General features: G+C 36.0%; 1 protein-coding gene across 4 annotated transcripts in view; it reads right to left on the reverse strand.

Moving 5' to 3' along the window:
• LOC135161840 (uncharacterized protein) overlaps positions 1–17,360 on the reverse strand; it is a 78,349-nt gene that overhangs the window by 12,651 nt on the left and 48,338 nt on the right. The window contains exon 2 of one of the 4 annotated variants that reach the window (XR_010298863.1): positions 786–16,104. The exons of the other annotated variants lie outside the window; for them this stretch is intronic. The gene's annotated coding sequence lies outside the window, so the exon portion shown is untranslated. Of the gene's footprint in view, positions 1–785; positions 16,105–17,360 lie in introns of those variants that run through there. 4 annotated transcript variants of the gene reach the window in all.

Below are 17,360 nucleotides of genomic sequence, written 5' to 3' on the forward strand. Positions count from 1 at the left end.
TTACCAAGTGAAGATCTTGAGATGAAGGGAAATGAAGCTGCTGATAGATCAGCGGCGAACCCGGTGGACGATTCATGGGACGAATTCCTCATTCCCATGACAGATTATCAAAATTATTTTAAAACAAAGGAATAGTCTATCATAACAAACAGACAGCAAATACTTTGAATTTTAATTGAGATCACTTTCACTCTTTGAGGTACTGTCCAAATTTCCAAACCCAAAGAAATAAATTGTTAACTAGACTCAGGAGGTCTGCTTGCACTTCTCCTTATACAACGAACAAATTTGCTAATGGAACAGACTGTAAGTATATAGAAATAATGTGTCAATATTTAAAGGAACGTAAGTTAAGAATTTAGTAGTAGATCGACAGTGTAAATAAATTTTATGTACAGATTTCAACACTTTGAATAATTTTTAAAATAAGTAGAGACCTTCCAGTAATTTTTAGAAGAATCAACGAAACATCTCCCGAAGACGGTTTTGTGCTGATAAAATTGAATCATTAATTCATCAATTAAGTACTCAAAAATCAACAATTAAATGTCGTAAATAAATTACTTCAGATAAATTTCTCTTCACAAAATTTCTTTCTCTTCAACTGCGAGTGTCCTTTTTATCCTCTCATTCGTCGCGATAAAAAATGCAATTACGATGCATCACGCATTGACGTCGGTGAAGAATACAAAGAGTCCAAGAAGAAGGAAAAATTTGCACGTGGGATCAGAGTGAAAGGCGAAGGTGAATGAATGTGCGGAGTGAAACGTCAAGTTGGCCTGCGGTGAAAAAAAAGAGAACCATGAAAAAAAGAAAGAGTTAAATTTTCAAATAAGGAAAGAATGAAAAAATGAAAGTGCAATTGAGAGGGAAAATGGAACGGTCTCGTTGAACTCATCCGAGGTTCAATGCACAATATTCATCTACGAGATAACACAAAGAGAAAAGTCTGAAAAATTACTCTGCCGGACACTAGAATCGATATGCGAAATGACGGAATACTGGAATGTGTTTTATTCACACATAAAAATTCCTATCAATCCCATAAATTCTCTAATACGTTTTGTGATTAATGATATGCGCCTTCAAAAAATTCCGTAACACCACCATAAAATTTGAAGGTCTATCATGTTTTATTTGAGGTTAAATGACAAATCGACAGAACTCCTTTCTATCACACTATAAAAATTCTCTCTATTCAATTATAATCCTCCGAGACTCCACTTTTGTGAAACGATTAATGTTTCGCACTTGGTCGTGCTCTCGAGAGAACGAGACTGAGGGAGTCTCATGGACCCCAGAAAGTTTAGTTGAATTATTCGTTGTATATGACATATTAACACATTTGTGTATGGGCTCAGAGCGGTTTTAATGTGACGTAAGAGTCGTGCAAGAAGAGAAAGAGGCCCATCTGTGACACACAGACGTAAAGAGGATGGTAATGGTGGCATTGCGATGGAGGAGAAACATGTGGGTCATATTTTGTAAGCGAAATCATATTTTGCTTCCGCATAAAAGAATTGCATTTGCAAGATTTTTCGATTTCCTACTTTCAATTGGATGTTAGCAATCAATCTGCAAATTTTCAGTTTCAGAATGTTATGAAACGTGAAAAAACTATTTTTTTTATTTCGTGTCCTTCTACGAACTGGAAAAATCCTAATTCGAAGACTAAAGACTTCAACTATATACAACAAATATAATATATACATATATATATTTTTATATATATATATATATAAATGAAGGTAAATTTCACGATAACGTAAATTTCATTTTCATCTTGAAAAATAAATTTATGCACAACGTAAATGAAAATACAGTGTCGGGGTACAGTCTCATCATCGTCCGGGCGGAGATTATGCGAATTACATTAATGAAGCGGACGCTGTGGCGCCGGGTATTTCGCGAATAGTAGCAGAGTCGGTAGCCGACAGTTGGCAACTAGCGCTTTTCCTTGACGCCTAGCATCCTACGTCAGATGACGATATCCATTTTCCCCGGTCTCTGGGTTATTCTTTATTTCTTATTTCTAACGGCAATGCATTTCAACAGTTTTTTTTTTCTCTTCACCTTCTCGCTATCGGCTTTCATGCGCTGGCGCAACAGCTGAGTGCGATGACGCTTCATTCACTTGTGATTTGCAGTGTCATGTTGCGATCATTAACTTTTAAATTTTTGTACACACCGTAATCAGCATTCTGCAATACGAGCAATTATTCGTAACAGGGAAAACCGATGGAAAAACAATGAAATTGAAAGTAACAAAAATTAATTTGAATTTTTGAGGAAAGAAATGCTTATCCTCACGTCGCTAAATTCCGTTTCCCATTTGAATAAATTGAATAGGCAAAATATGGAAATGAGTAATCGATTGATCGTTTGTATGACGACCAAATACGAATTAATCCGAATCGAGTAAATCCAGTGCAATCTCAATGCCACAATCGAACTAATCGCCATTCACGTCATCGCGTCTCGTTTTCTTTTTTGATGTCAAGTCACTTCCGTCAGTTATACATTCTGGGATGAGGTCAAAGCCATCGAATTGGAAAGGAGCAATGGGCGTAGACGGCTCCCAAGATAAGAGGGCAGTTGTGACGGAAAACAAGTAAAAAATGAGTGGATGAATTCAGGGAAAATGAATGGAGGGAGGTGGGTTGAATGACGGGGGTGGAGGTATGAAGGGTGAGTTAATAAGAAGGGGGAAACCCCCAAAGGCACTCGACGATGTACAGGAAATGTTCCATTCGACTTTGAGAGAGGTGAACCCTTGTGGGCTTCACAACTGATCTCGTGCTAACGCAAATCAGTCACGACGTGCGACGGAATTCTCCTCCTCCCGGAGTAATTGCTTATTTGTAGCATTTGAAATTGTCCAGTAAAGTTTCTTAGAAAATGGTGGAGTCAATGGAACTTGAAAGATCCAAAAATATTGACGTTTAAAGTAGGGGAGGATTTTTATTTAATGTGATGTAGTGGTGAGCTTCTGAATGGCACAAATTCGGTTTCAAAAAAAGTGAAATCTTTGCAGTAGTTTTTGAGATATTGAATAAAAACGAAACTAATATCTCCAGAACAACGGAACCGATCGAGCTGTAACGATGCATCAAAATAAATGTTAATGACGGCTCTTATAAATTGAAAATTGATATTTTTAGCTACGCATTTTTAACAAAAATTTCTCTGTGTGTATTACATTCTTAAAAAATATATTTTTCTCAGTGCATACACCCCGAGAAACCGAAGAGAAAACCGAATAAATTTGACGTGAAATTAATATTAATGAAATTGTTTCCCCTGAATTTCTTTCTTCTTCACTGATATGACCCAATTAGCAGGTGCACGTACGTTGTATCTCGTGTTTACAAGAAGACTGCCCATTAAAAAGAATGGAAGAGGAAAAAAAAACTACTAGACCAATTGGGCATCTCTGAAACGATCCGCACGTATCGCAAACTCGGTCGAGCTCACGTAGTCCGAAGAATGTCATTAAAGCGCGTGAGAGTGTGTGTAACATCCCCCTGACTTCGTCATTACGCCATTCCTCCACTGATTGAACTAATAACGTCTGTATTTGTATTTTCAAGTGGATAAAAATTGAAAAAAAAAAAAATTCTTTGCCCCATAAGGATGGTCTTTGTCGGGCCATATGAGGTCATTTCTGGGAGAAAGATTGTATTGATAAAGACAGAATGAGTGAGGAGCGCTCGTTTAAATTAAATAAAGAAAATGGTTGTTCTCAAATTTGAGAAATAGGAATTAGTTCAGTTCGGACTTGACGGGTCACTCCAGTAAGAATCGCCAAAGATTGACAACAAGACGAAGTTTGATTGACTCTAAACTGACAAACTGCTGGTGTTGCCAACCTAGAACCGACGTTACTTCGATAGGGCACCCCGAAGCTCGGTAGCGAGCCTGGTTCAAGCTTCTTGCGAGGAATGTAAATCCCATCATCCTGAACTAACACCATTAACCAGACCCATCGGTGCTACACCCACGCGCCAGCTCGTGTGGACCGAATTCTTATTTACGACCAATCATTGTGTGACGTCAGAAGCGAACGTATATCAAACTTTTGTCCGCATCGGCAACAGTTTACTCTCCCCCGGTATTTTTTTCTCGCCAATTGTGTATTTCATAACGCGTAGATTCACTCGAGTCCTTCTGGATCATACGAGCCGTCCTTTCACTTTTTTTTATTATCCGATAGTGAATTATTGCGTTGTAATTTATTCCGGACTTTCTTCCGCAAGTTGAGGACGAGTTTGTGGTTATGATAATTGAGAATCGATCAATTACGTTGTTTTTCTATTAGAAGTTAGGATCGAGAGGAGCCGCAGGGAAAAATATTTTATCTTGGAATAATCTTCAGAAGAATCTTTCAAAGACAATTTTTGTCGGAAAGACATAATTTGTTCAGAGACCTTTCGAAGGACTCCATTGACATGGAGCACATCGATACGAGTCTTTTGACAGGTGAAATCAATTGAAATCGGTTCAGAACGAAATGGAAAGTTATGAAAAACGGTTGGACCAATGGAGCTATGACTTTTGGTGTGATTTGACGAAATTCGACCTTTCTCCGAATAACTTTACCCATCTCCCCCTTCAATTTTCTAAAAGGGTGGATCAAGTCGACCATCCGCCCACACACACATGTGTTCAAATTTTGCATTTTTACGTTTCATCCCATTCTACATAATTTCCAAGCAAAATTAAAAAATCCAAAATCGAACAATTACAAAGCGTCCATACGGAAGTAAAGCTACCGAGGAATATGTAGAAACCGGTAACACAATGCACCAGACTTGTTTCACTTGACTCGTACTGTCTGATGTTGTTTACAAGACGAAGTCCACTGAATTACGTGCCTCCCATGTAACTCAGTGTAAATAAATATAAATACATCCCTGTTAGGATACTTTACACTGCATTCCGTAATCTCACTGTGTACACAACGAAGCTACCGAGGAAGTTTAAATGTTTGAAATTTTATAAAACAAAATAGTGTATTAATGGTCAGACTTTTCGTTCAGCAAAAACTTTCCCGGAATTGGCTTTAGCTATTTCGAAATTTACGCTCGATAAGGTCGACGAGTAATTGCACTCATCCTACTGCTCCCCCTCTCCCCCCGCCGCCCCCACTCCAATTAACATTTGTTCAACGATAGAAAGTCCTTTCGTAGTAATTTGAAAATTCAGTTGATGATTTTTTTTTAATTTTCCGTTTTAATTGTCGAGAAATTAGTCAGGTGTCAATTATCAAATTAATTTTGATTGCAAAAATGCACCTTCGAAGTTGTTTGAACGTAATTTGACAATTCTCCCCATAATTTTTTTAATTTATCATCTTAATTGCAGAGGAATTAGTCAGGTATCGATTATAAAATTAATTTCAATTGCAAAAATCTACCGGTATTTTTTTTTCAATGCATTTGCATTTCTCTTCGGTACGTGTTGCTCAACAAAATCAATGCGGACGGGATGAACGGCTTCCGCGCGGATTCCAGGGAAAATAAAACACATTTTTCACTCACTTTTCCGCATAATAACGCTGACTAAATTTTATTCTTTGTTCCAGTATTTTTACCGCATTTATCACACGCCAAGAAACGTGAAGTGATGATTGATCGGAACTGCAATGACTACAGATACCGTGATTGACATATTGTCTCATTACCTCTGAATTATCTGCAATAAATAACACCAATCGATTTAATTTTGTAATTAGCAAAATTAATTGATTCTCATTTACATTTTTTTCACAATATCTTTCCTCATCGAGAGTAAATAACGAGAAATTGCTGAGGAAAAAAAAAGCAAGACAGAGGGAAATAATTGGAGCAAAAAAATGTTGTAGAAAAAAAAAATCACGTATCTTTGAAATACTCCTGTCTTTTAATTGCGCCATGGACACGTCATTGACTCTCACCGTGTCACGAGATCTGGGCTAATGTCCATGAAACAAGACATTTCGCGAAGTCGTTATCGCGCACGTGAACGAGTGCCTACCGAAGCCGCGAGACACTAGTGAATAAAAAAAAAAGGACCATTAAGGAATGAAGTGTCGCAATTGCTAATTTCTTTAGCATGATAATTGCAGGTATCTGGTGTGCATCACCTTCCCCTTTATCCGAGTGCTAATCAAATTGGATAATTGAACATTTCACGGTTCACATTCCTATTACTGAGAACTTCAAAAATTATGGATAATCGTAAACGGGTGGATAATCGTGATTTTCGTACAAGTAATTGACGTTAATTAGGTAATGGGTATTTGAGTGGATCTTCGGTTTATAATATTTTTATTTTGGTCACATAATAAAATAAATAATTTATTCAATTTTCTGTCAATTAACTCAAAGATCAGATGAACATTTTATTGTCAAGTGATGTCTGGCAATTTTTCTCAGACAATTTCATCGACAGTCCCGATGATTGAAGTTTTCTGTTGTCGAGGATAAACTATTAGTGCACGTGCACTTTTGCTCCGGGGCATTTCGCAGTGACGAATGCACTTCTAGGGTTTGACGTGCGGTTGGCAGTAACAAGAGGAGATTTAAAAATCAAGTGAAACGTCAATGGCATTATTAGTGAGGAATTTCGATGCGCCGAGAGATTTCTCAAAGAAAAATTCCGGTACTAGTGCGGAAATGTTGGAGATATCGAGAACTTTTTCGAAATTTCTCGTGATTTTACCGATCACGAGAATTTTTCTACAAAAATTCCAAATGTAAATTCAATTTTCCTATTTTTATTTGTAATATTGTAAGAATATGGTAAATATAATAAATATAATATAATAATAACATAATAATCTCATATAATTCCGGCGAATATAATATTCACCAGAATTTCCAAATCAAATATCGATGTTCTGAAAATTATATATTTGATGAACGGAATTCTCCAAATTGATATAGAAAAATTATATAAAATATATTTTTTCATTTATTGTTCTACATAATTCCATATTCGAAGAATATATTATATATTATATGTATTATTCATATATTATTTCGCGCTGTTTCGCTATTCTGAAATTCTTTCCTCAGACAATTGACAAGAAAATAAAAATTTCCATTCAAATCCATTTTACAACGTGAGTACTGAATATTACATTTATCGTGTAATAGTGAAATGGTATTCATTGGCTTCTCGGTACTGGGTGTCCTATACACCGCCGTAGTTCCCCCATTGTCGCAAATCAATGACTCCGTCTTTAACCGCCCCCATTTCACATATTTACCGCACATGGAAACCGTTCCGTAAACACTGGGGCTTTTAATCGAGAAAGTACTGAAGTCAATTATCAACTCCGGAGCATCGAAATGGTACGTCATTTTGATTTTCATTTTTTATTCTTTTGATTCTTCGAAAATCATTTATCATGGAAAATCATTTATCATTTATCATGGAAAATTGTGTTTTATTATCAATTTTAGTTTAATGTTAATTGTGTTTTATTGAAATTGCATTACAGTTTCTGTTATTGAGAATGAAAAGTCTTTGTTAATTAAACTTCACAATATTCCTGATAGCGTCATATATTAATGACAAATTGTGAATATTCAGTATCATGCAGATAACATTTCTCAGAAAATTATTGTTATTTCAACGTTATGTTTAGTGAATAAATAATGAAAGCGATTTAAACGTTATTTCCAACAATTAAAATTTTTACAAATAAACTTACAATTTTTCTTTCAGATTTTCCGATATTTTTGCAAAACTTCAAGACGTAAAAATTATTGCAAGATCTGCAGGAACTCGGGATCAAATCAATTGCAACATATCAAATACAAAAATATAAAAATATTTAATTCCAGAAAATAACTATCGAAGTATTTGAATTTCTTACTGAAAAATTGTATTTTCCTCATGTGAAATAGTCAACTGATAACGATTCCAGTAATCAACGACAGTTTGCATAACTGTTGCAATTATAGGTTCAAGTTGGGCGAAAGATAGATTGGTTCAGCGAGTGTGAAAAAATAAATTCCCTCCCCGAATCATTAAACCCGTTGATTTGTTGCCGTTCACGAGATCGCACACCAGGGAAAGTCGTTTTAGAAACGAGTTATAACGTATTTCTGTGTTATCTATGAATAATATATTGCTGGTTATTGCACAACTCCACGAGACACTCGGGATTAGAAATTATCTGGGGTCGTGCGTCGTTGTTTGACAAAGTTGAGATAATTATCACGAACAATACGTGACATTTCTTTTTTTATTTTCATTACGAAGTTTAATGGAGTCTGACCATTGTGGGACACTACTACTGGAGACCTGCGGTGGTTGTGTAATTCAGGGGGCGAAACGTCGGATATTTTCGGTGAATTTAATCCAAAGTTGGGAGGAACAACTGTGTAAAGAGAAATTTAACGCAAAAACTGTTATGTTGGCATTACATTGGCTGGCCATACTTGGATTTAAAGGCGTCCTAAAATTGTCTGCTCTATTTTATTGCGTGATTTTTTTATTCCGTGAGTTTTCTTTTCACCGCAGTCAATTTTCATTTGGATTTTAATTTTGATTCACTCGGTAGCACATTATCAATCGAATCGGTAGAAATGAAGGAAAAAAATAATAATAACCGACGTGCAAACAATTCAAACCCATACGCTTTGTAACGACCCCCTTTCGTGTCGGCGCACCGCGTCATCGCATTTATGAAGCCCATTTCTGTTATTCAGTCCCGACTATGAATGAAAACTACTATCACGCACACACGGGTGTACCACACGTATAATGCTGTTATATACCTGTTGTTAAGCATTAACGTGTCACTGAATTCATAGAAACATCCTTTGTCTTTGCAAATCCAGCTATTTTCAGAGGAGCAAATTATTTCCGGATTTTTATTCCAATTCCTCTGTCATCTCCCCCATTGTCTGGTATTTTCGGAACTCTTTGTAATTCCAATTGTTTGCGTAGTTGTGGAACAAGCACGCGTCCGAAAAGGCGGGGAAATTCAACGGACCGAGAAATATACTCCTGTCCTCCCTACGAGGAGAGAAAAGCCCCAGAAAAATTACTGTGACGGGCACCAGAGTCGAGGTGCAAAATGCTAGAATATTGGAGTGGGTTTTATTCGCACGTAAAAATTACCATGAATACCATAAATTTTGTAAGACATTTTTGTCTCTGTAATCGTTACGCAATTTTTACGGGAAAAAGTTGGATTAAAATAGCATTTATTTGTTCTTAAACACAGTTTTGCGTTGTCGTAATGTATTAATTCGCCAGTGGTACTGAGAAAATTTTGATAAAGCAGGCGCTATCTGATTTCATTAACATTTTATATTTTTACCATAACAATTCATTGCGCAATCGCAACGAGGAAAAGAAGCGGTCGATATGAATATTCAGAAAATAGGAATTATAAAGAGGATAGAACGAGTCGATTCCCGCATTCGTTAACTCAACAATGTCCTCATTATCTTAATCATTATTTTCATTTTTTTTGTGTGGGAAATGCCAATAATCGTTGGAAATAACAAACAAGCAAAAGTTGTCAGCATATCATAGTGGAGAGTTAACAGTGAGCATGCCACTGAGTAGTTACATAAATATTTTTTATATCATAAATCGTTTATCCCCCTCAATAAATTTTTTTATTTAAATTTGCTGAAACGGCCCTATGTTGGGCCTGGCCCTTAGGCCAAGCTGAACTTTCCAAGCTTGTTCCGTTCTTTCACTCCCAACGTATCCCACGCTAGGTCCAAGCTATGATGTCAGTCTAGGAACAGGTTTGGCTTGTCCTGGCCCAAGCCTGGTCCAGCCTTGGTCCAATTGCCAATTCCTACCTGGGTTTCAATGTCATAATTTTTTTAAATCCATTTTTTTCACTTTTTTCCTTTCCGCGTCCATTTTATCTTCACCTCCCTACATCCCCCAACGTCGATAAGAAACTATTCAGTGACCTTGACAGAGCCAACTCCCACGTTTCCTCTTTATTTCCCCTTCGTCTGTTGAAAATTCCTCAGCGGTTTATGTGACAATGCCTCAACCGTTTGACGATTCTCCCAAGACTTTTACTCGGACACGATAACAGGTATTTATGGCACAATAAGAATACCAACTCAGTGTATACGCGAAACACGTGTCATGTCGGACAAATTCATGCGCCAATAAAAAGTCACATTACATCGAATCTCATTGTCGTATCATCTTTAAATTATTTTTTAATTTTCTTTCAGCTCCATCCACCTCCCCTGACTTTTACCCGAGAATATGGGCGATAAAATCGGCGGCATTATTTCGTGTCCTTCCACGGTACTCGGTCAATAATAAAAAGTAATAATAATAACAGTAAATAACTGGAGAGCAGGCGATGCCTTTCAATTTTCCATTGATTTCTCAGAGGATATGCCCACGCTTAGAAGAAAAAACATTTGACGAAAAAAATAAAGAAAAATAATTGAGTGCTTCAATTTGGAGCTAATGTAGGTCGAGCCAACTTCGCGATACAATCGATTCCCCGGAGATATTGCAACACACTTCGAATCATAAAAAGGACGGTTTTGAGACACGCACCTTCACGCGTGACTGCCTGTCTAGAAAAATTGTTGTCTGCCGAAGATCTTCCATAAAAAGTCAGAAAAATTATGGAACGATCGTCAGAGGGTCTTCTTTGGAAGATTTTGGGAAGACAATTTTTTTTGCAATTTGTTCTCAATTTTCTCATATAGAAATATTGATGTCTGCTGAAGATCTTCTGCAGAAAAAATTTTATCTACCCGAATCTCTCCTAAGAAAACATTATCGTCCGAAAATCTTCCAAATCATCTTTCTGGATCACTAGACAAATCGACCGAAGATTCCTTGATGATTCTGATGAAAACATCTGGAAGATCTCCGGTGAAAAAAAAATAAACGGAGCGAGAAAAATCCTGAAGAGTTCTTTCATACCGAGTGTCACCACGAAAATGATACTCCGGAGATTTTAACAGCTACAGAGATATTTGCGATGAAGACAGTGAAATAAAAAATGAAAAAAATATAAATAAAACGTCGTAGAAAAACGGCAACTTGTGCAGTGGTTCACGCAATTATTTCACCAATACTCTCACGATGTTGTTCTCTCTCTCCCTCTCTCACTCTGTCATACTCTGTCTCCCGTAGTTTTTTTTTTTACTCTCATGACACGACAGCGAGGCGTCTAATTGGCCACGAGAAAAACCGAGAGATGTACATTTTATAATTCTGCCTCTGTTTTTCCCAGGGCAAAGCCACCAACGCCCCGTATTTGGGTGGTTTAGCCCATTAATTATGCGCCGCTTCCATAGACGGCGCACCGAGGCCCCGACAGTCACACGCGGTCAGCTGACTCCAATCACCCAGGTAGCAATTAACAATTGGACCAAGTCTGGGCCAGTCTTGGAAAATAGCCGTCCGAAGATTCTCCAAAAAATTAAATGTCCTCAGAACCATTTATCTCCTGAAATTCTTATTGGGAACCACAAGCCCTTGCGGGGGAATCTTTCAAAAATTATTCAAATGTTTTTCAAAAAACATTCCACACACTGATATTTATTATGCGCGGGATATATTCGAAAGACGGAAGTTCTTCAACTTGAGCAATTATGAAATAATAAATTGTGAAGAAAAAAAAGTCAAGGTAAAATTCCTGTATCGCGGACTTACGAAATTCAAACCTTCCGGAACAAAATAAAAATATATAACGACAGTAGCCGAACCCTACGATACCCTAAAAAGACGGCGGATGTGTCCGAAATATCTGAAACAGTTGATAAAACGTATCTAGAGACATCCGGCGGAATTTTAAAAATATTTTTCCCACTTCTCATGTGTTTTTGCATTTCTTGGACTGTCTTCCCTTGTTTGCATAACAAATTTGGTCAGATCAGTGTACTCGCGGTTTAAAACTGTACAATGCCGGATAATAATAGATTTGTGGTATTTATTTGCCGCCGCAGAATTATTCATTATTTATTTAAATCAGTGTGAATGATTAAACGGAAAGAAATTTAAAGAAAAAACTATTATATGGTAGACATCCTAATAACAATTACTAAAAGAGGTGCGTATCCACATTTCAAATCTCGCTGCTCTAGATTTTCTGCACAAATAAATTTATCGCAAATATTATTAGAATGAACCGCTGCTCTTCTGCTTGACTCGTCAATAACGCATTACCACTTGATGAGGAGCACTTGATAAACAGGAAGTAGTTGGGAACCGCTGCGAAAGATATATCCGTGTCAGAATGTTGCTCCTTTCGTCCCTAATACACAACTTCCTCCAACTTCAATCCAATGCCCATTAATCATGGATCAAACTCAATCAACTTGCACATTACGTCGTAAAGCGAAAATAAAACAAAAAAAATGATAATTGCATTTTTTAATGAGTGCAGCTATTGTTCCTAATAAATTTGCAATTTACTTCCGGATGGATTATCTTTAATTACTTCACTTCACGATTCATTTTTCATGTCACGAAAATGAAGAATTCTTTTTTCGAATGATAATTTTTTTAAAGTCCAAGTCACGTGAGAAGCGGACTTTATTTTTAGTTAAATTTTAATTATGATAATTATGATTGTCTGGAGGATTGCTTCCAAGTAACTCAGGATGAACTTTTCCAGGAATTATCATTTTACTGTTATCAAAAAAAAAGTTTTGATCAGTTTTTTAAAACTACAATTACCGAGGATTGTTCATGATCGTAATTATTAACCGACAATATCTTCTTCCAGAAAAATATAATCGTGCAGAAGGAAAAAAAATTAATAAATTATTCTTTGTAGAAGAAAAAGAACATTTGGTCTGACCTTTTCTTCTTTTGGTCTGTTACTACTGACTTCAAAGCTGGATATTTATTCCTCACAATTATTCACAAAACATATAGATATTGAAGGTTCGAGAAATATTTACTTTGCAGTCTGATGACTTTCACATTATTTAAGAATTCTTTTTATCCAAAAAAAAAATTATTGTAAAACGTAACTTTCAGAAAATATTGTTCTTCGCACTCTGAAGCCCCCGGATTCCGCTCAATTAACTTAAATTCACGGGTTCCTATTGCTCGATACAATAAAACATTTATTCGGGTCACGAATACGAGATGATAAAGGTAATTGAATAATTTGACGTATTTTTCCCCGATGCAAACAAACGACTAGAGCTCAACGTTCGAATAAATGAAGGACCCATGTGTACGACGAGGTCGACTTTCCCCAAGAATAAACAGTAGGTTTATAAATCCAGAGGACATTGATTTTGCAATGAAAATTACGTTAATGCGCATTTAGGTGTTTTTAACTAGCATTTAGTGTTTTATTGCAATTCTGGGGATTCATCGTGTCCCCGAATACGTTAACTTGGTCACACGCACGTACGAAGGTAATGCCGTTTTGATTTCTAAAACCTCGATTAATACATCCCGATTTTGACGCGTAATGAGGTCAATACCTTCGCTCGTTAATGCAGTGACGTCTATTACGATGAAAGTTTAATTGACCGCTTAATCATTGTGGAATTATAATTTATTTGCATGGAAAAATGTACTTAGATCAATTTCATTCTACACTGGATTGAAGTATACGCGATTGTTGGACTCCAAACAACTGCAATAATATATTTATAATAATATACTATAATTTATAATTTATACTTAATAATATAGTCGATTTGGGATGAGAAAATTGATAGAAAAATTGATTTTCAGAGAAATCATCGAAAGACTTTCAAAAAATCTCCCTGAGGGCGCAAACAAATTTTTTAGATTTTCGGAAGACACTATTTTAAAGAATTTGCCTTTCTATTAGACATTTACCCACCCAAGGACTTCAATTTTTTTTTCAAATAAATAATTAATTTTTAAATGATAAATAACTTTCACGTATTTGGGAAAATTGCAGTTACAAGATTGTACCTCACAACAGTTAAAATTTTTAAAAATTTGTTTCATTTTAAAAGTTTTTCAAAAATCTTTTAAAATTCTATTACGAAAGCGAATATTCCATCGGGAATATTTTCCCAACAATCAATCGTCGCGATACCTGTGATCGATTTTTCGTGGTAATAACTGACACGAGGCTTTTCCAAATGTCCAATTGCTCCATAAATTTTTGTTTACCTTCGCGATAGCTAATATCAACAACAATTGGAATGTAAGTGGTACCTAAGTGTCCCACAATGCCAGAGAATTAAATCAGATTCAAAAGACGATCAAAGATGATACAATCGGGGAAAGGAGATCATTCCCCCCTGCGGACGAGGAAAATTGACGTACGGATTAAACAATTTAAATAACAACGTATTTGTCTCACCAAAAACAAACGTGAAATTATAATTATCGTATTCGTTAACAGCTGCTGAATTTTTTCCTCATCGAATTCATGAGTTTCGTGGCGAATATAAATATCCAGTCGATAAAATAATCATTTCTATCGAGTGAAAATGTGAACGGATTATCGCGTGTAAAATTTTTTTTTCCTTACAAACACGTAGAGGTGATACGACATTAATATAAACGTGTATTTGACATGTAACGGATCGGTTTATTAGTGATTATTACACAATTATTCGGGTGTTTTGAAAATTTACTCACCTGTGATAAGTAATTTTTAAAAAAGTTATACAGATTTTTAAAAATTCCATTGAATGATATTTTTTGGAACTTCCATTGCAAAGTTGAATTTATTTCTGAATTTTTCTTATTCCCGTTAGGCATTTATATATATATACATACATTGCATATATTACATGAGTAAACACTTGCAATGTTTAGTAATTTACCTTCAAAAAATAAATCAATTAAAAATTATTTCAATTTATTACTTTTTTATTCTCATTGATTACTCAATACTAATATTATTAAGCATGAAAGCACTAAAAAATCACTGAGCTTTCGCATTTTTTATCGCGCATTATTGAAATATCTCAGCGGAGAATTCCTACTTCATGTAGACAAGGGTTAATGTCCTTTGGCAGAACCTAGTTTTCTCAGTGAGACGCGCAAGCGTCGATCGATAAATTCACGGCATCCCGCATTTTCGCGTTTCCCCGCTCCCCCCCTACCCACCTCACCCTTCTGTCCACCACTACGATTCAATTGTACCTATGTATCACTGTACATACCCGATTGTAACTCCGCCAACGTCTCTCGAATATTCCTCAGTGCATAATTATGAAAACAACCGTTTAAAGTTATAGTTTTCGGATCTCGAATGTTCCATATAGAATTGCTAAGCATTGACAATAGGATCAAAGAAATCAACCGGACCCGATTGACCGATGCCAACCTAGGGCCAACGTTATTTCGATAGATCACCCCGAAGCCCGGTAGTGAGCCTGGTTCAAGCTTCTTGTCTCTGGCTTCAGTCAATGGTCATGCCACTGGAGTCATAAAATTATGATAATTGATTGGAGTCCATTATTTATTGTTTTTATTTAAATAATCAACAGTTGTCTTATGTTAATGGATGATTGATTAAATCGACATCATCTGCACATTTCGGACTGTTTGCAAAAGAGATTTTTATATATTATGTTTTAGTGTTTAATAGGTGATTTTTATAACAATGTTATAAATGGAAAATAAAATAAATATGCGGTAATTTTGATTTCCAATCTCATTAATTCCAGGGCCTGATTGAGGCCAGGCTTTGGGTTAGATAAGCTTGGATCAGGCCTGCGTTGTACAGCTGGCCTTTACCCTTGGGCCAACCTGAACTTCCCAAGCTTCATCTAATGTTTCACTCCCAGGGTATCCCACGCTAGCCCGAAGCTATGACACCAGTCTAGAAACAGGCTTGGGTTGTCTTGGTTCAAGCCTGGTCCAGCCTTGGTACAGTTGTTAATTCCTGCCTGGAATGTTCCAGTTCTACTTTTCATTGTTCTAAAGAATTTCAGTGGATGAAGAAGAATTACCAAAGCTGGCTTCTTTCACACATTTTATATTAAAGTTTAAAGCAATTACTGTCGCGATTCATGTTGCGGTGAGTTTATTTAGGGGGTCTGAAAACTTTTATGTTTATTACGTCAGTCAGGGTTATAAGACCTGGGCAATTTTCTTCGAGAGTTTTTCACGGTGAAGTTGGATTTTTAATTAAAAAGTCTGGTCAGACTGAAAGAGAAACTATGTGATTAATTAGACTAATATTTGGAAAAGTTTTTCGTATAACAATAGAAAAAAACCAACACTGTCCTATTTTCAAGTAAAATGATTATTTTTACTTCTCAGAATATTCAAATAATTTAAATGGCTCGGTTACGACTGAAAAAGACTTGAAAAAAAAACATATTATATTCTTTCAAGATAAAAAAATAGAAACTTTACTTGTGGACAAAAATTTATAAACCATTCGAAGACTATGTTTTGTATCACGACCTTAAGAAAAAATATGGTCTATGAGTCACGAAAATTTTGGGCATTTGTTCGTCCAAAACAAATTTGATTGGGAAATTATTTTTTTTTTTCGAATTCGTAGGTACAGTCCATCTGAGGCTCACGTCTAAGAAATACGTTACATTTTATCACCAAAACGGAAGTCATTTTATCTGACCTCTGGATTTAAAAACACTCTAGCGATAAAACAACACGTTCGACTGCTCTGTTCATTACTTTTTTTTTCACTCCCTCTTGCTCGTGGGGATATAAACGATTGCCTCGTCATTTCGAAGGTTGTGGGACAGATAATAAAGGACAATGACCAGCATCGCGTAATCAATTACCACTCGATGCAGTTGTCTATTTATTGCTGAAGTAATTTTTTGTCTCGCTGCGGGCGATTGATGCTGTTTCAGGCTGTCACATGTGGTGATTAGGTCAGGCATTCCAAGGTCATTGATCATCATCGTGGTAAACTAACTCCCAGTGTCTTGATGATGTTACTGAACGAATTGTGTAACTGCTTGACTTTTTTGCTTCAGTGATTTTAAATGAAAATTCTTGTTATTGACCCCGGGATTTTAAAATAAACCGCGGGGACTATTTTTGGATGCGGTAGATTTTCAGACTCGGGAGGAGTGAACTCAACTCGAAAAGAAATACTCGGTGAACATTAGAAAAAAAATAAAATAGAATTTTACAGAAAGGTCTCGAGTTATGGCGCTGATGAAATAAAAAAATATTTAACGTAGCGAATTCCGCACTAAAAATTTATTTTTTTCTCTGATAAATGATTAAACGTTTTTAACAATAGTTTATAGTGATTAATTATCAATAAACCACTGAGATTTACAGATTTTTGTTCAATTTTGGCAAATTAAATTTTCTCCTTCAGCTAAAAATACTTTTTCAACTCTCAGCTTCCAATGATTATCGAAATAATTATTCAGATATTCTCGGGACGTGAAAAAACCCAGTCGACCTTGGAAATA

This window comes from Diachasmimorpha longicaudata, chromosome 4, assembly GCF_034640455.1.
Source record: "Diachasmimorpha longicaudata isolate KC_UGA_2023 chromosome 4, iyDiaLong2, whole genome shotgun sequence".
Taxonomy (NCBI): Eukaryota; Metazoa; Arthropoda; class Insecta; order Hymenoptera; family Braconidae; genus Diachasmimorpha; species Diachasmimorpha longicaudata.